At 41.0% G+C, this 20720-nt stretch overlaps 1 long non-coding RNA gene across 1 annotated transcript in view; it reads right to left on the reverse strand.

Annotated features, from left to right (window-relative positions):
• Positions 1–20720, reverse strand: part of LOC138750227 (uncharacterized) — a 29734-nt gene that overhangs the window by 7884 nt on the left and 1130 nt on the right. Inside the window, exon 2 of the long non-coding RNA XR_011349180.1 lies at positions 17092–17194. This is a non-coding gene — a long non-coding RNA (uncharacterized lncRNA). The remainder of the gene's footprint in view (positions 1–17091; positions 17195–20720) is intronic.

The following is a 20720-nucleotide window of genomic DNA, read 5'->3' on the forward strand; positions in this document are numbered from 1 at the left end:
TTTATAAAAGCTTTTGCAGGTTTTTATATTTGCCGCAAGCTTACTTTGGTAATTTATTTTTGCTCTCTTGATCACGTGATCCAGGGGAGTTGTAATAATTCACTTCAATGCAGCATTTTGGATCTATTGACCAGAGTTCCACACTACAGCAGTGAGGAAGGAATTCACAACTAGTTTTTCTTCTATAGTTACTTCTTACACCAGTGAAATTGAATAGAATAAAATCAGAATTATCAGATGAATGTTTGAGGTGTGGTGAAGATGTCGCAACTTTCTTGCATTCATCTTATCTTTGTCCAAATGTGAGATCATTTTGTGGAGAATTACAATATTTATGGAACAAGTTTTAGGAGATGTTTTTCCACAGAAACTGACCTTATTTTTATTGAGAAATATTGAAGGAACAAGGCCCAAATTAAATCTATTAATATATCAATTGAAATTTGTTAAATTAACGTTAGCGGTGATGAGGACATGTATTGAACTTACTTGGAAATCACATATTTTTAGGGATGCCCAGATGACATGCAAAAATTCAAAGTTGTATTCCTTTGGAAAAAATTACATTTCACTTGAGAAATATATACTCTATGCTTTTGCAAATTTGGCACCTGAATATTCAAATATCAGGCTTCAATTTGTAATAATGCCCTTTCCATCCCTCTAGACATGTGAGATTCTCCTCTTAGTTACATTTTTTTTATTTAGATTTGTTAGATTTCTTCGCCACCGTGAACTCTGGGGAAGCGGACGACTAGTGCAGGGCACCAGAAAACAGAAAGACCACACCCCACCAACATCTCAGAAGCAGACAATTCAATCTACAGGTCAGTGACCAAGGAAGCAGACCAGTGAGGGGTTCTGCAGCTGAAAGACCCACATAGGTGGCAGGCTGTTGGTGACTTGAGGAGAGGAACCCACGCAGGCTGTGGGCTTCTGGACAAAGCAGTCAACGAACTCACACCAGGCTGTGGAATGCTAGAGACTGGGTCAAAACTGGCTAAAATGGTGTCAGGTATCAGACCTGGGATACGAGTGAGTGCTAAATGGTTCCTAATTATGTCAGAGGTTCAAAACTGGAGCTCACATTGCCAATGACTTGGATAGTCTGTGAGCACTGAAAGAGAATCCACAGACCCTCAGTGACTTGGCCCAGGGCTAGGGATGGTGGGGGTGGGGGAGCACTCAGTCTTTCTCTGACTGCAAGAGGCATTTCAGGCAATTTCTGCCAGAGGTGAGTCTGTTTGTCTTACAGCAGGAAAAAAGCAATTTTGTGTGATATGACACTTTTTAATTACATGACAGTAAATTGTCTCCTGAAATAGAGAGAGAGGTTCAAGTTTCAAACTATTACAAACTCCACTCACCAGATTATACCTCTTCCCACTTTTTTTTTGTAAGGACACCATTGATTTTATCACAACTCCTCTGCTGCATCTGTCCTGTGACAGATTATATATTTTACATTGTATATAGAGATTTTTTTGAAAGAGATGGATTGTAGGAGTCGTTTAGGTCACAAACAAACACATACACTGTACAAAACAGCTCTTATTTAAATTGCAAGAGCTTTGCTGAGAGTGAGTCATGCAGGCGCCAAGAGCCTTTGCAAAGACAAAACAAGGAGACTGCTTTGCTATAATTTCAAAATTAGGTGCAAATGGATTATTGTTTTTAAAGCAACAGATGAATGGACTCAGAAGTTTGGGTCAGGTGCAGTCATCTGGCTGGTTGCAGTTTGCTGTTCTAAGAAGGTCATGTGGTTTTGCAAGCAGAGAGGAGAGGCCAAATAGGCTTTTCTTCTAAAAGAGAGAGAGAGAGATGGCAAGCTGACATCTTGTTGAAACCCCATTTTGAAGACGGGTTGTGAGTTCTCAGTTCAGCCTGTTGAAAAACCTTGTTGTCCATACAAGAGGAAATGGCTGGCTAGAAATGGTGTTTCACCTGAAATAAAGGAAACAAAAGGAACTCAATGGTGACCTGCAGAAGAGGTTATCATTTGGAAAACCCTGATGGGTCAAGTTTCTTTGGCAAGACACCAAAGTGGCTGATCAAAGGGAATCAGTTTATGTGTGTCCAATTAGCAAGAAATCCCTCTCTGAAACCAACAAGAAACTTCCTGGAGGGTAAACATTTACTTTTAAGCACCAGAGCTTATCATTCATATTCAAATTCATAAATGTTGAATTCTATGCACAGTATCAGAATTGATAGACACCGGTGAACTTGGAGTTGTGTCAAAGAAATGTATGCACATTAAATACACATGCTCTTCGAATTAGAAGGGGGTAATGGAAGGCTGTTAGGTTAATACTGATGTTAAAGTTTGATCCTGTTTTTTTTAAAGAAAATTAAAAACAATGTTTGTTTAAGTATGAATGGTGTTATTGTTTAAAATCTGCCTCTGATCGAAAGTATTCTTAGACTGAATAGACATCTGGGCCAAATGGCTATTTAAGGACAATCTGTACATGATTGTACATCCTAAAGTACAATGACTACTTCTATCCACTAAAGATTGTTAAGGAGCAAGAATAGACAATACAATCACATAAAATTCCCATCCATACAGCACACGTATTAATACACAAAACAATCACACCTCCTTATCAGTCAGGAAGGCCCTACACTTCCCAAAGAGGCTGAGGAGGTCAAGGCCAACGACTCTCATCCTGAGATTTTACAGAGGCGCAGTTGAGTCTCGACCATTGGATGGTCTAGTTGCTGTATAGCATCAGACAGCAATGATGCAGAGTAGTGAGGATCACTGGGGTCTCCCTTTTTCTGTAGATGACATTTTCTGGGAGTGTTATTCAAATTGGGCTCAAGGAATAGTACAAAGACCATTTTGATCTAGTGAACAGCATCTTTAACCACGTCCATCATCAAAATCAGGACTTACATGCTGGGGAATAGCTTCTTCCCACAGGCTGTGAGATGGATGAAAAGTATCCTGTAAGTGTGATCATCCTCCCAAATATTTATATATGTAGCGTCTACTTCGATAGAGCTACTAAAGCAACACACACACACACACACACACACACACACACACACACACACACACACCTGGTTAGTCAACACAAAAGTGCTTTATTCAGTCTTTACAGGCTTCTTCTATTTACAGCATGTCCCGGGCTCCATGGGCCAAGGTGGGACATCATTTATGAGTTTGCTGCAGATCCACGGGACCACAGGTTTAAATTAAGTCCTGTGAGTGTCCCGTACCTTCCGGCAGGGGAAATCACAGATCAACGTGCCATTCCTCGGCACGCAGGACCACGTGCATACGATCAATTAAATGGATGAGTTCCCAGCTGTCTGCCTTATGATTTCATGTGCCGGCCAAAGAACCTTGCCCTCTCGGCCCGCTACAGAGCTGATGCACAACCCCCCCCCCCACCCCCAGAACCCTTGCCAGAAAGTAAAACACCAGCTGCATGCACCTTAGGTGGACACCCTCATCGTCTGGGCACTGAATGGGTAAAGTGGGATCCACATGAGCAGGCTTTTGTCTGTCCCAACTAAACAGTTGCGAATGTCCCCCAATGTCCAAAGTATACTCAAACCCATCCTTCTTCACCACGCGGAAAACACCCTCATACGGTCATTGTAACAGCACTCCTGTGTCCTGTCTGCGCACAAAATCAAAATCAGTGTCCAGGAGTGGTGGGGTACATTCTGTTAAGGGGATCCAAGCCAATGGGTAGGAAAAGCTTTGCTGATCATGATACCATGTCGAAGCTGTGGAAGGAAGTTCAGATCAGAGATGGTTGTGAAATGAATGTCCCATGAAACTGTAAGGACCGTACCATAAACCATCTCTGCAGACAATGCAGATGTATCTTACTTTGGAGCTGTGTGCACTCCCAAAAGAATGCATGGCAACTCATCAACCTAATTGGGACCAGTGAGTCGTGCCTTAAAAGTGGACTTCAGTTACCGGTGGGAACGAGGGTGAATTGTGTTCCGCGGACTGAATTAATGTGGGAAAACCAAATCTAGCCATCCAGTTGACGATGAATGCTCTGGCCCTTGTCTCAGTGTCACTGGATGGCAACGGGACGGCATCTGGGCAGCACGTGAAATGTTCTACTACTGTTAGAATATATCTCATGTTTTCAGATTCTGGCAATGGTCCAAGCAGGTTTACATGCACGTATTCCAACTGTCTGCATACCGTGAGGAAATGTTGTAGAGGTGCCTTAGTGTGGCACTGAGTTTTGGCAGTCTGGCAGGAGGAACATGTGCAAACCCATTGCACGACGCCTTTTCTCAGTCCATGCTATACATATTTATTTGACATGAGCTTAACAGATGTTCTGATCGATGGATGAGATAAGCTGTGTATCTGGTCAATAAGGTGTTTCCTCCAAGATGCAGGAAACATTGGTCTAATGTAGCCCAAATACATGTCACAAAGTAAGGTTGGCCACCCAGTTGTGCTGGCCCCTGCTGTATGTCCAGGTTAGTAATGGCTGTACTGTATGCCTGAACATCAGCGTCCATTGCTTGGACACTGGCTAATTCAGGAATATCAATGTCACCTTGAATGTGAAATATAGTCAGTCTGGAGAGAATATTCATGATGAGATTGTTTTTACCAGATGTTATCCAAGTAGATGTAAGGGAACTCTAAATCTTTGCCCAAAGTGCTTATAACCTGCTGGCAGGTTTGAACAGCATTCTTCAACTCAAGTGGCATCCTAAGACATTCAAAAAGCCAAGAAGGGGTAATAATCACCGTTTTAGGAATGTCTTCCTTATGGATGGGATCTGATGGTATCTCATGACAAGATCAACCATGGAGAAAGCACAGAAATTGTGCAGATAGGAGGCAAAATCTTGCATATGAGGGACGTTAAGACAGTGGGTCTTATCCTGAGATATGTTACGTGGCTTACAACATCTCGAGTACAGACAAAGATTAAAGAGACAGCGACTTTATTCATTGGAATGTAGATGGATGAAGGGGGTTATGGTAGAGGTATTCAAAATTATGAAAGGAATAGATAGACTAGACGTGAGTAGACTCTTTCTCCTGAGGGCAGCGGTGGTTGGAACAAGAGGGCATGAGTTGAAGGTAAGGGTGCAAAACTTTTGGTGAAATGTTAGAGGATGCTTCTTCACTCAGAGAGTGGTGGCAGAATGGAATGATTTTCCAGAAGAGGTCATTGCGGCAGGGTCCTTTCTGTCATTTAAGAGAATGTTGGATGTGTACATGGATATGAGGGGGTTGGAGGGATATGGCCAGAGTATTGGAGGGGAAAACTAGTGGAGTTGTTCATGTGAACTGGCACAGACTAGAAGGGCCAATATGACCTGTTTCCATGCTGTAAACGGTCATATGGTTATATGTGCTGGGCTCCACAGGACAAGGTGGGACCTCATTAAGAGTTTGCTGCCGGCAGGTTTGAATTAAGCCCCGTGATTATCCCATGCTTTCCGGCAGGAGACTCCAAATTTCAAAAAGATGAATTAACTATTTCCATGAACCCTCCACTTTTACGTCTATTTTTCTAAATCCACCCCATAATCTAGACATCTTTACTTAACCCAACCCACATTTCTTCTCCCATTCAAAGCTCTCAGTAATACACCAAGGCAGTAAAATAAAAACTCAATGCTGGAAATACTCAGCGGGTCATCTACTGGAAAAATAATCGGAGTTGAAACCTTCAGGTCGATAACCTTTCACTGGGATTCAGAAAGATGATCAAATAAACCTGATTCTCTTTGCTGAGAAAAAGAAGAGTGGAAATAACAAATTGAAAATGTGGGATGAAATGCCCGAGCAGCAGAAATGGCAGTGGTGCTGGATGAGTGGAGTCGACTCGCTGATCTGCACATCTGTCTGGATGGAGGGGTAAAGGATGAACAAGACAAACATGATGCCGTCACTGTGAGGTTCAATACGACAGCTGCAGAGAATCTGAAATGAAGGAATGGTGAAAATACTTGTTTTTGGATCAATGTGACAAAATTTGACCTGACAAAAGAAAACAACATTGCTTTGCTCTTCCAGAACTCTCTCGATCAAGGGGCACAATAAAATAGTCCAGAAGTCAACATTAAGAAATTGAACAGAGAAGTTATACAAATCTGCAGCAAGAGATAAAACACAGTTACATAATTTCATGAAAGTGGTGTCACAGGACGACAGGGTTCTAAAGACAGCTTTTTTTCATCTTGGTCTTCATTAATTAACATATTGAAAATAGGAGTTGGGAAGTTATGGTGAGGTTGGATAAGATGTTGGTGAGGCCAAATATGGAGTATTGTGTGCAATTCTGGGCACGTAGCTACAGGAAGGGTATTAGTAAGATTGAAAGAGTGCAGAGAAGATTTATTCGGACGCTGCCAGGTCTTCCTGAGTTGAGCTCCAGGGAAAGGTTGAACAGGATTGGACTTTATTCCTTGGAGTGTTGAAAAATGAGTAAGAGATTGCTTAAAGTGGCATATGAATGGGAAAAAAGGCTAAGAAAGACTGCAGTGGACCCAATTGTGAAGGAAACATTTTGCTCGAGAAAAATTGTCTTTGGCCCATTTCCTCAGGAGTTATGAAACCACTCACAGAACAAGTCAATGACGTACGATTAAAATAGAGGTTTTCAAACTTTTTCTTTCCAATCACATTCCACCTTAAGTAATCCCTTACTAACAGAGCACTTCTGGCACAGGGACTAAGTGGAATATGATCCGGCGGTTGGGGGTGGGGTTGTGGAGGAGGAATTTGAAAATCACTGCTCCAGATGTAAAGATTACTCCATCTCAGTTTTAAGCAGACATCCTTTTATTCTGAGGTTGTGCCCACTGGTCCTAAACTCTCCCAGTACTGGCAAAATCCTCTCTATTTTGTGAGTTGGTACAGATTAGTTCAGATTTTGAGAAAAGATGGATGGACAGAACTTTGCAACAACATAATGACAGTCAGTACAAAAGAAGCCACAGCGAGCTTGCATGGGAGCCAGGAAGGGAAAGTAGCCACTTCATTGAAATGGAAGCAAGAGAATGGGCTCAGGAGCCAGAACCCAAGTGAGAGAAATTCTGGTTCATGAGCAAGTCACTAAAACCCAATGATGCTTTCCAAAGTGCATTCCGATTTGGGAATACGAGGCATTCATCTCGACTTATTTCACCAGTTTGGGCATTTTAGATCATTAATATTCCCCAGTATTCTTAAAAATCTGATGATGAGGTGTTACATGTGTTGTTAAGAGGTGTAACAATGCAGCTCGCAGTATTTGCACAGCAGATATAATAAGGGATCCACCCTTCCCCCTCTCCTTCATAGTGTTTATTTAAGACAAACATTTTTTCTCTCAATTTGCCCATAATCTGCAAAGAAATGATGATGAGATCACGAGATGTAGCAGTAGAACTTCATTCATCTTTTGATTTGATCGCCTAAACAAGTTTTTAAAAAATTACAGAGCAGTGAGGGTCTGGGATGCATTGCTGGGGTGGAGGTGGGGGCTGGAGCAATAAGGACATTCAAAACACTCTAAGATACATGGATGGAAAAATAATAGAGGGTAATGAGTGTAAGGTAGGGAAGGGTTAGATTTGTAACGACACTGATATACCATAGTTTACAAACAATTAAAGAATACCCTCACTTGTTTCTTCCAGAAGACAATGCAGTCGACCTTCTTTATCCTCCTCAGACACAACATTGCATTCTTCAACTCCCCAAACACCACTCAGCCAAACCCTTTTGACCTTCTCATTGGCTCAGTGCCACATTGTAATCCTGACCCTGTCTCTCTACTCCTCCTGCATCCGAGATCCATCACCCATATACTGATGTTTAACACACCCGGACACGTGGGCTATTCCTCCAGCGCGATTATCCAATTACATCATCAGCGGCAACTGGCACCGTTCCCAAAGCAGGCAGATACATCACCGTGACAGCCCCGCCCACCTCCAGCCTCCAATCCATGGAAGGAGGCGACTGAATGGAACTGTCCCCAGTGTAACGGTCTGGAGGGTTGACAGTTCGGCCTCATCTCGTATGATACTGCAAGACAGACGATGCAGGGGTATGACTGGTCCTCTGGCTCTGGCCCTGATGCAGAACGTGTATTCGAAATACACTGGCTTCAACCTGTTGATGGAAACAGTGTTACCTTTTCCATTCCTGTCAATCACAAAACACTATGGATGGTGTCATAAGACCCAGACAGAACCATCGTAAATGGGCTAAAGTGGTTTACGAACATCATCATGTCAAAGAAACACATGAGTACAGCGTGGTAAATCATTTGGCACATCCACTGCAGATGATGCTGCCACATAGGAGAACATCAGAGTAATCTCATTTTCTCAAAGACGGTCAAGATAACTGACCTGTTCATGGAGCACTGTGTCTGGACTCAGATTCACAAACTCACCTGGCAAGGTCAGCATACAGCCATAGACTAGCTCTACCACTAAACATCCATGATCTGCCCTAAGAGCTGTAGTCACACAAAGGAGAACCATGGGCAAATGTTCGCTCCATGTCGATGATTTGCCACCTGCTGTCAATGGTGCTATCGATTGTCAATGGAAATGCTCAAAGAAGCTGTTGGCCCTGAAATGCTCAGCGATAATTCAGGTAGTGCCCAGAGGATCAGTGAGAGCTCAGACCAATGCTGACTCGAACTGAGACCCTCGATCTGTTGTAATAGTGCCCAGAACACCAGAAGATGGAATCCAATGATCCACAAAAGTCCAAGCAATTGTCTCTGCAGAGATGCCAATGATAGGAATTTCATCCTGCCACCTGGTAGTCCTGTCCTCACCCGTGAGCAGTGAAGTACATTGCCAAGATGGTGGAAGTGGACCTTGGAAGCCACAAGGTGCACGTGCTGGAAATAGGAATCCAAAACAACAAAATCCCCCAGCTTGAATTTCATGTGCCTGGAGACTTTAGTGTGTTGACCCACCAAGCAAGTCCTTGCCCATAATCCAACATGCTGTTTCACACAAAGCCAGGTAAGATGTTCCTTAACCAGTTTGATTGATGCTCTTCTACCAGGAAGAGATAGATTATGAAGAGAAAATCTCCTGCTCATAGCCGCCCACACAAACAGCCTAGTCCTTCCTGTTGGGGGAAAAAAAAATCAGACCAACTTTTCAGCCGATTCATCCAGGGTCACATCTTGAAGATGGAGACCAGGGTTGATCTGGTTACACCGGATGAAATCGGGATCAGTGCACCGTGCATGAGCCATGGCATTGAAATTGATGTCAGTAGTTGTATGTAATGTCACACCTGGATTAGGCACCAACCACAGCATTCGCTTTCTCTCAGATGTCATGTGTGTCAAATGAAAATTGAAGGATGAAGTGCAAGTGCCGAGTCTCCCTTGGAAAGTAGAGATAGAGTATGCATAAGAGGCTGGTGGTCTGTACAAATGGTCAAAGGATGACCTTCCAATAAAAAGCTGAAATATTGCATTGGAAATTAGGATTCATGAGGGAATTAGAAAGAAACATTTCCAAATTGTATCTTCTACTTCAACAGGAATGTCCAAACCCAGACTTGAATAAATCAAAAGAAAGATATGAATTGGATTTTGGAACTGAAATTGATCCTTTTTGGTGGTCTGACATTTGTTGGGACAATAATTAATGTTTTTGATAGTTAATTATAACTTATTCATCAATTATATTTAATGCCACATCAATTAATTTATTCCTAATTTTTCAAATTCATGTTTTAGATCTGAATCCCATCTTAAAATTGATTGTGGGGAAATGGAAAATTGTATTCCCTGAGCAAATGTGACTTATAATATTAGAACTGGGTATGATACATAATTCAAAATATGGAAACCATATTTAGATATGGGTTTGGATATCTAATGTTTTCACTTCTCCACCCCACCACCACTTTTTTTTAATCTTAATGGTTGAACCTTATCATGTTGATTTAATTCTAATATTTTATTAATATCCTGCCTTTCCTTTTGGGAGGGAATAGTTACCACAGGAGCTTTGCACCTAGATCTGTATTTTTAATCTTTTATACTTTTTTCTCTTTTCACTTTTATGTACATTAAAACATTTATTTTTTATTCTATTTTGATCAATGTATCATTTGGATATGTTTCTATTATTATATTGAACTGTATACAAAACTATAAATATATTTTTTTAAAACTTAAATATTTCACTGCGAGATAGATAGCTTAGAGTTCTTGCCTAAATGTACTATACTTTGCCTGAGCTGGTGACCACTTGGCTGGAAAAAAAATGCCAAAGTTTCCATTCGCCCACAGACTCATTGTTCGAACACTGGTTCCACAGCACTGACCGATGCATCTGCGGTAAGAGAGCAACGCCTTGGGCATTTGATGTACAACCTTAGTGGCATTTGTAAGAACAGTGTTCACTTCATGGAAAGCATACACGGCATAGTCTTTCAAAGTTAAGGTCTTTTTGAAACAGACATCAGATCCTTTGAGTCATTCAGCAAGAGGAAATAGAGATGCTGTGGCATTCACCAGGAAACAGCAATAAAAATTCCTCATATCTAAAAACCATCACAACTGGCCAACCTTAACGGGGGGAGGAAATTCTCAAAATTCACGCACTTCCCATTCATCAGGCAAAATACCATGTTACATAACTCTAGGCCTCAAAAATACAAGATCAGAAGCACCAGAAACAATTTCCTGGGATTGATCATGATGCCACGTTCCTCAAGCCTTGGAAACAATGAGATAAGGTGGCTCTTGTGCTCCTCTTCATCCACATTTACAACCAGAATCTCCTCGATCAACACAAGCACCAAACAAACCCAAGGCCAGTGAGTTTGTGGTCCATGAACCACTGGAATGTCTGAGCTGCATTCCATAGACCGAATGGTATTCTCAGAAACTCAAACATGCCGAACGGGAGCATCACTGCTGTCTTTGTGACATCCGGAGACTCAAATGGAATCTAATAGTAAGCACGTTCTAGATCTATTTTAGCAAATGCATATTTGCTGTGGAGGTTTGCTGAGGAGTCTTGTAAATTTGGAATATTGTATCAGTCAGGCACGGTGGAATTGTTCAGGGGACGATCATCTCTGCAAGGCCGCCAATCCCTAGTTTTTTTCACAACCATATGTAACCGTGAAGCCCAGCAGCTGTCAGATCTGTGGACTACGCCCAACTCTTGCCAATCCAATCTTGCGATTTTAAGATAATCTGGGGGTATTACGAGCCTGCGTCTCAGACCATGCCTTTATATGGTGGCTTATTGCATGTCTGTACACCGTTACGATGGGGTCACAGGTGAGGAAAACACTTGAGCAAGGCTTGGAAAGGGCAGGAATCAGGTTGAAGGCTTGTCAGGCAGCAGATGGCACTGGAAGGACAACAAATGCAGCTCACTTGCATTCAAGAGCTGCAGTCCACACAACGTTTTTTCAAATACATCACGGAAAAATGTGACAAGAAATGCACTCGCAAAATGGAATTTTCCACATTTACAACTGAAAAACCACCCAAAAAGATTGCAAGACAGAAATGAAACACGAGTAACCTGTGGCCATGTTTGAAAAAGAGAATCATTTGTAGCTGAAAGAACAAATGACATATTAGAAAGACTATGTTCCTCAGGGATTGGAGAGACTGGCACCGATCCAAAGTGACAGATAATTTTGGAGTTTTACATAGAGATGGCAAACAAATAACCTACTCCAACAATTGCCTCGAATGTTTCCATTTTTCTCAGTTGCCTTCGATAATCTCTCTCAAATGAGAACAAGATCCCAAGAAAAAAGAACAGAACCAGGCCACCAGGCCCATTGAGTCTGCTCCGTAAATACACACTGAGCTACTCTTACACTCCTTCCAATTTCCAGCCTTTTCCCCATATCCCTTCATGCCCTCACTAACGAGATACTTGTCTATTTCTTGTTTAAATACTTCCAGTGATCTGGCTTCCACTGCTGTATGAGGCAGTAAGTTCCACAGCTCCATGACACTCTGGTGAAAGAAGTTCTTCCCAATCTCTGTTTTGGATGGATAACCTTTAATTTACTTGTCCTCGATTCACCCACCAAGGGAAACATCTTACCCGCATCCACCCTATCTAAACCTTTCAAAATACAAAATGTCTCCATGAGCTTTCTTCTTTAATTTCCGATACCCCAATGAATACAACCCAAGAGCTGTCAAGCACTCCTTGTACATTGTATTTTGCATTCTGGGAATCATCCTCGTCATTCTCCTCTGCACCCACTCCAAAAATATCACATCCTTTCTCAGTTAGGGGGCCCAAAACTGCACCCAGTACTCGAAATGAGCTCTCACCAGTGCCCCATAGAGCCTCATCAACACCTCTTTACTCTTGTACAATATTCCTCTTGAAATGAATGCCAACATAGTATTCGCTTTCTTCATTACCAATTTCACCTGGTCATTAACTTTTAGGTTTCCTTGCACAAGGACACCCAGGTCCCTTTGCACATCCAAGGTCTGATTTTCATCCCATCCAAATAGTATGCTTCCTGTTTATTTCCACTGCCAAAATGTACAACTGTACATTTCTCGGTGTTAAATCTCATCTGCCATCATTTTGCCCAGTTTCCTAATCTGTTTATATCCTTCTGCAACTTTACGGTTTCTACATTTCCTTCTCTGTCCCCTATCTTGGTGACCTCCGCAAATTTGGCCACAAAATCATTTAAACCACAATCCAAATCTTTAATTTATTTATCCTTGGAATATATCTATCCTGCATTCTTTTTATTACTGCCACATGCCAATCCAGAATCGATCATTACTGAACCTGAACATGTTTATTGTGATAAACATCTTCTAATAAATGTTCTGGATTGAATATTTTAAAATGTTGTTGTGGTTCCTCTTCATCACCTCTTTGGAAGCTTAATTCACAAAATTTTCCAAATATTTTTTCAGTAATAATTCTGTGGTACAGAGGGTAATTAATCTTTCCTAGAGGTTAAAAGTTGCATTTTGATTTTGTTGTCTCAACTGAACATTGTACAAGGTGAAGGCTGATTAAAATGGATTCAGTAATGATGGCCTTCAAATTTTGTATTATTGCTGTGGCTACACGGCTTGAATAATAAACTGGTGTTTCTACCGGGAATTAACTCATGGAAATGTTCTAAATACATTCATTGGAGATAGACCATTGTGAAAAGTTTATTGCCCATTGGCAACAATCCTTGAAAAGAGATGAATCATCACCCAATAGAGCATAATCCAATCTGTCAGCACATGGTCCATACACATCACCCATTATTCCCTCTTGTTCATGTGCCCAACTAAATGCCTCTTAAATCGTGGTGATTTCACCACTATCCTGGCAGCGTGGGCCAGACCCCCACCGCACTGTGCAAAAACCTGCCTCACTTCTCTCCTTTTCCCCTCTCATGTTCAATATAGGCATCGTAGTATTTTTACATCTCCCACAGGGGAGGGGGAAGAAGAAATCTACCTTCTCCAGGACTACAATAATTGGATAAATTTCAACCAGGTCATCACTCAGCTTCCAATGTTCCAGAGAAAACTATCCAAATTTGTCCAACCTCTCCCCAGAACCAATGCTCTATCCCAAGCAACCCCCTGATAAACTCTTTTTGTTATGCAGCAACTAGAAATGCAGAAAACACTTGAAATGTGGTCTAACCACGTTTATACTTCATGCCCTGCTCAATGAAGAATACTTTCTTTAACACCCTACACTTTTGTTGCCACTTTCAAGGAGCTCGCGCTTGCACCCCAAGATCCCTCATTGCAACACTACTACAACTCTTCTCAAAGTGCAAGACACTTGTCCAGATTAAACTCCATCTGCCATTTCTCTGCCCACATTTATAAGTCATCTGGTTTGGAAGGGAAAATACGAGGAGAACTGGGTGAATCAATAGGAGAGAGAGATAAATATGGGGGAGTGTGGGCAGGTTACATGAACTAGGAAAATTCCATATTCATACCATCGATTCACAAATTCAATAAGAGATGGTTCCTCTGGATTTGACCTCACCCTGACAATGGAGGAGGCAGAAGACAAAGGTCAGAGTGGGAATGGAATGGAACTTAAAACATCTTGTGACCATGAGCCAAGATGGCCATTGTGATCGACGTGGAGGTGCTCAGCCAATCTGTCATTTACTCTGGATTGGATTTCCTGCCACAGAGTGCAAGGACATGGTTGGAGGAGGTGATTGTGAAACATTACCCAGCATGAGAATCCCTGGATGGTGGTAACTGATGTAGATTGCAGGAGAAAATGCCCGAGGACTGGGAGGAATTAGGAATCTGTAATTATTTGAAAGATCTTACTGTAAGATTCATCACCAATGAGTAGGAAAGCAGATTCAGTCTATTCTCCCTCTCAGAAAGATTTAGTTAATAAACAAAACAATCTTTCAGTACAGCCAGGGGCAAAAGGGCTCTTAATTTAGTCTTGCAATCAACAGACTTTGAAGATACCCACTGTAAAAGACTCAAAATTCAATTCTAGATTCACTTCTGGTGAAAGTATAAGAGCCAGTGGCTTGCTTAATCAGATTAGCCTGAGTTTCCATTTTGACTTTCACACCATCAAATGCAAGCCCCAGTTTTTGATCCCCAAGCATTTTCTATCCTTACCCACTTTGCAACCACACCTACCTGAAATTGGAACAAACAACAGCTAATTTTAACATGTATAAATCATATACAAAATAATTTACCCACATTTTCACATCACTGTCGCCACTGAGTGATAACTTGTGCCCATCAGGAAACTGCACCAGCCACTAAAGGGTGCTATTTACCTTGGTGTTACTGACTCTTTTCCAGTGTTACTTTCAGACATAATGACATATTCAACATGCACAATATTTCTTTTCTTACTGACCAGACCTATAAAGCATTATGTAAAAAAGAGAAAAGCTCAAGTCAACCAGGAGATACAAACTCCTGACTGCAATGTTGCTGTGCAAATTTGCTACATTATTGAAGTCTCACAGTGTTTACAAGAGATAATTCAAAGTCAAGCAATAACAGAAATAACAGAATATTACAGCACGGTACAAGCCCTTTGGCCCACGATGTGCTGATCTAGATATTTCTAACAAAAAAAAACCCTGTAGCGGCTACTGCGGTAGATGCTACTCAATAAAGGCAAACACATACAAAGGTAGTCAACTCAAGACTGGTTTATTGCAGACATACACAGACCTTTTATTCCCTGCCTGTCAATGAGAATATTAGTGAACACCTTCCGGTCCACAGGACCAGCAGATTAAAGCTACGAGCCATTAGTGCCCAGTGCCTTTAGGCAGGGGCTTCATCTGATCCACTCACTGTACTTTGGTGCCCAGCACTGTTAGCTCGCGACGTGTCAGGTAAGTCTGTGAACTGATGGTGGTGGTTTGTAATACTGCGCTGTGCATCCGCTACAACCCTGTTTTTCTTTCACCCATGTATGCCTGTCTAAGAGTCTCTTAAATGCTCCTTACGTGATATTGTAATGGATAAATATATTTGGAGAATTTGGTAATATTTGGGATTTTGGTAAGATTTAGAGTAGGTTACATACATACACACACAAATACATTTTAAAACATCTTATTTGAAAGACTGAAGAAATATTGAAGATCTCTGGAGAATGTTATGCACATTCACAAGTAGGTGTTAATCAAACTGATGTCATAAAATGAATGACCATTGTTTGGAAATGGAGCCAGGATGGCTACAAGTACATTTCTGCAGGGTGCTTACAGGAAATTCACTCCTTGGTTTTGTTTATCTAACACTAGGTTAAGCAGAAGAAAGAACTCCTGTTGTTTGGAATAAGAGGAATGGAACTCTGTAGTAGCTTGCAGGAAGAAGTTACCCTCTGGAAAACCCTAACGGGGCAAAGTTCAACAGTGAGACATTGAGGTGACTAATGGTCACAGTTGTGGAAATCCTGGAACAACACATCTCTCTCTAAAAACCCTACAAGAACTATCCTGAGCGGTAAACATTTACCTATCGAGCACCAAATCCTGGTGAAATGTATACACATTCCATTCTGTGCACAGCGGAATTGCCTGCATCCAGAGAACTTGGAAGAAAGAGAAGTAAGATTGAACTGTGAACCAAATCACTTTTCTTAAATTTAAACACATTACAAATATGTGCACTTAGAATTAAAAAGGGGTTAATTTGGGTTTGTTAAGTATAGAGTTAGGTTAAAGTTTAATTCTATTTTCATGATTAAATTTGATTAAAAATAACTTCTGCTTTAAAAACCACTTGTCTTGGTGAATGTCTCTTGCTGCTGGGTTTTGGGATCCTTTGGGCTCTTAACAATATCTGTTTGGATAATGATATTGGGCCTGTTCAAAGTAGGAAATGGCTTCTACCAGCAGTAATTTCTATTTGATAAAAAAATATTGATAGGTGGCTGGCCACATACTTTTCCTAAAAATTAATACCCTCTCCCTCCCTAAACCACATTCAGCCCCGTGACATCTTTCTACATTGCATTACTGGGACCACCAAGGACCTGACCCATTTCCCATCTCTCCTTGCAATGCCAATAATGGCAGCTGCCATTAAGAACTGACAAATCACATTTTAATTCAGCAAGCAACATGAAGGTTATCCTGACATCCTGCTTAAAAGGAAGGGTCAACAAACCTTCCTAATTTTGTTACTTCATTTTTATTTTGATTCCCATGGGGCATTAGCAAAAACTGTCCTATCCATTGGCTCACCAAATTATGAGTAAAATCATGATCCCTGTTCATGAAAACCCATTACTTTCAATGTTACACAGATAAACTAGGAAGAATTCTGTAATAAAAGTGAATAAAACATTGAAAGAATTTCCCCCTTATCAACGCTGAGATTATAGCCCACTAGGCGACCGGGCAAGCAAAAAAGGCCAAATCACTGCAACACTTGGACAGTCCAAGATGGCACTGAGAAGGAGCCTGGGCCGTGCACCATGTGCGGGCTGAGATGCCCTTCACTTCCGCGTAGCGGCCAGCCAGCTGGAGAGTGATGCTGGAAGTCAGGGGTACGTCACCAGAAGTGGGTGGGCCAGTGAGCACACGTGGGGAATTTAAACCAGAAAAGCCAGTCTTTGTTTTACACTCACCTTGGTTGGATGTCTCTTTATTTGGTAGCGCTGCCGCAGCGGATGCTACAATTGGATAACTTCTTACTTGCTGCAACCAAACAGGTCTGCAAGATACACCAACCTAAATAGAAAACATGACCAGAAATCCCAGAGATCATAAATTCAAAAGGATTGGTGAAATCTTTACTCTGTATTTTTAACACCAAAGTCCCTATATTTTTAAGGCATTCGATCAAGTAACTGAGAAACATTACATTTTAAACACATGGTACGTCAGGATCAGAAGGATTGGAGCATTATTGTTCAAGTGACACAACTTTAAAAAATAACATATAACTTTTTTTTTAACATTTTTTATTTTTCACACCATAAATCACATTAGCCATGATACACACTTTTTCCTTTTCACACATATACAGTGACATTTTCTCGTCCCCCCTCCCTCCTCCCAACCCACCCCCCCCCACCCCCCCCATCCATTTAAGGTATACAATCTAGGTTACAATAAACAAGTCAGACAATGTTGTCATTCAACAAAAATACACCAGAAATTCTACTGAGTCCATTCTTTTCTTTCCTTCTCCTTCCATCAACTTAGGTAATGATTGTCCCCGGTAGGTTTTCACTATTGTATTTAATGTAAGGCTCCCATATTTGTTCAAATATTTCGATATTATTTCTTAAACTATGTAATTTTTTCTAATGGAATACATTTTTTCATTTCTATATACCATTGTTGTATTTTCAAATTATCTTCCAATTTCCAGGTTGACATAATACATTTTTTTGCTACGGCTAGAGCTATCTTAACAAATCTTTTTTGTGCATCCTCCAAATCAATTCCAAATTCTTTGTTTTTTATGTTACTTAGGAGAAAGATCTCTGGATTCTTTGGTATATTGTTTTCTGTTATTTTATTTAATATCTGATTGAGATCTTACCAAAATTTTTCTACTTTCTCACATGTCCAGATTGCATGATTTGTTGTTCCCATTTCTTTTTTACATCGAAAACATCTATCAGATACTGTTGGGTCCCATTTATTTAACTTTTGAGGTGTAATGTATAGTCTGTGTAACCAGTTATATTGTATCATACGTAGCCTCGTATTTATTGTATTTCTCACCGTTCCAGAACATAATTTCTCCCATGTTTCCTTTTTTATCTTTATATTTAAATCTTGTTCCCATTTTTGTTTAGTTTTACCATTTGTTTCCTCATTATCCTTTTCTTGCAGTTTAATATACATATTTGTTATAAATCTTTTGATTAACATTGTATCTGTAATCACATATTCAAGGTTACTTCTCTCTGGCAAACTCAAACTGCTTCCTAATTTATCCTTCAAGTAGGATCTCAATTGGTAATATGCCAGCGCTGTATCTCCAGTTATATGGTACTTATCTCTCATTTGTTCAAAGGATAAGAATCTACTTCCTGACAAACAATTTTCTATTCTTTTAATCCCTTTTTTTTCCCATTCTCTAAAGGAAAGGTTATCTATTGTAAAAGGGAGTAACTTATTTTGCGTCAATATTAGTTTTGGTAATTGATAGTTTGTTTTATTTCTTTCTACATGAATCTTCTTCCAAATATTGAGGAGTTGATGTAATACTGGAGAAGTTCTATGTTGTACCAATTTTTCATCCCATTTATATAATATGTGTTCAGGTATCTTTTCCCCTATTTTATCTAATTCTAATCTCGTCCAGTCTGGTTTTTCCCTCGTTTGATAAAAATCTGATAGGTATCTTAATTGTGCGGCTCTATAATAATTTTTAAAGTTTGGCAATTGTAAGCCTCCTTGTTTATACCATTCTGTTAATTTATCTAGTGCTATCCTCAGTTTCCCCCCTCTCCATAAAAAATTCCTTATTATTTTCTTTAACTCTTTGAAGAATTTTTCTGTCAGTTGTATTGGCAATGCCTGAAATAAGTATAATATCCTTGGAAAAATGTTCATTTTAATACAGTTTATCCTTCCTATTAGTGTTAGTGGTAAATATTTCCAATGCTCTAAATCGTCCTGTAATTTTTTCATTAGTGGATAATAATTGAGTTTATATTGTTGGCCAAGATTTTTGTTTATTTGTACACCTAGGTATCTTATTGCCTGCATTTGCCATCTAAATGGAGATTCCTTCTTAAATTTTGAGAAGTCCGCATTATTCATAGGCATTGCTTCACTTTTATTTACGTTGATCTTGTAACCCGACACTTCTCCATATTCCTTCAATTTCTTATATAATTCTTTTATTGATAGTTCTGGTTCTGTTAAGTATACTATAACATCATCTGCAAATAGACTGATTTTATATTCCTTGTCTTTTATTTTTATTCCTTTTATATTATTGTCTATTCTTATGTGATACTTTTCTCTTTTTTTCTTTGGCTTGGCTTCGCGGACGAAGATTTATGGAGGGGGTAAAAAGTCCACGTCAGCTGCAGGCTCGTTTGTGGCTGACCAGTCCGATGCGGGACAGGCAGACACGATTGCAGCGGTTGCAAGGGAAAATTGGTTGGTTGGGGTTGGGTGTTGGGTTTTTCCTCCTTTGCCTTTTGTCAGTGAGGTGGGCTCTGCGGTCTTCTTCAAAGGAGGCTGCTGCCCGCCAAACTGTGAGGCGCCAAGATGCACGGTTTGAGGCGTTATCAGCCCACTGGCGGTGGTCAATGTGGCAGGCACCAAGAGATTTCTTTAGGCAGTCCTTGTACCTTTTCTTTGGTGCACCTCTGTCACGGTGGCCAGTGGAGAGCTCGCCATATAATACGATCTTGGGAAGGCGATGGTCCTCCATTCTGGAGACGTGACCCATCCAGCGCAGCTGGATCTTCAGCAGCGTGGACTCGATGCTGTCGACCTCTGCCATCTCGAGTACCTCGACGTTAGGGGTGTGAGCGCTCCAATGGATGTTGAGGATGGAGCGGAGACAACGCTGGTGGAAGCGTTCTAGGAGCCGTAGGTGGTGCCGGTAGAGGACCCATGATTCGGAGCCGAACAGGAGTGTGGGTATGACAACGGCTCTGTATACGCTTATCTTTGTGAGGTTTTTCAGTTGGTTGTTTTTCCAGACTCTTTTGTGTAGTCTTCCAAAGGCGCTATTTGCCTTGGCGAGTCTGTTGTCTATCTCATTGTCGATCCTTGCATCTGATGAAATGGTGCAGCCGAGATAGGTAAACTGGTTGACCGTTTTGAGTTTTGTGTGCCCGATGGAGATGTGGGGGGGCTGGTAGTCATGGTGGGGAGCTGGCTGATGGAGGACCTCAGTTTTCTTCAGGCTGACTTCCAGGCCAAACATTTTGGCAGTTTCCGCAAAGCAGGACGTCAAGCGCTGAAGAGCTGGCTCTGAATTGGCAACTAAAGCGGCATCATCTGCAAAGAGTAGTTCACGGACAAGTTTCTCTTGTGTCTTGGTGTGAGCTTGCAGGCTCCCAGAATCACAGTGCGGCTTTCGCGCAAACAGAGGAACCACTGACATGGTCTTTGCCCTCAGACAGCTCCAAGAAAAGTGCAGAGAACAAAACAAAGGACTCTACATCACCTTTGTTGACCTCACCAAAGCCTTCGACACCGTGAGCAGGAAAGGGCTTTGGCAAATACTAGAGCGCATCGGATGTCCCCCAAAGTTCCTCAACATGATTATCCAACT

Source organism: Narcine bancroftii, unplaced genomic scaffold (assembly GCF_036971445.1).
Source record: "Narcine bancroftii isolate sNarBan1 unplaced genomic scaffold, sNarBan1.hap1 Scaffold_108, whole genome shotgun sequence".
NCBI lineage: Eukaryota > Metazoa > Chordata > Chondrichthyes > Torpediniformes > Narcinidae > Narcine > Narcine bancroftii.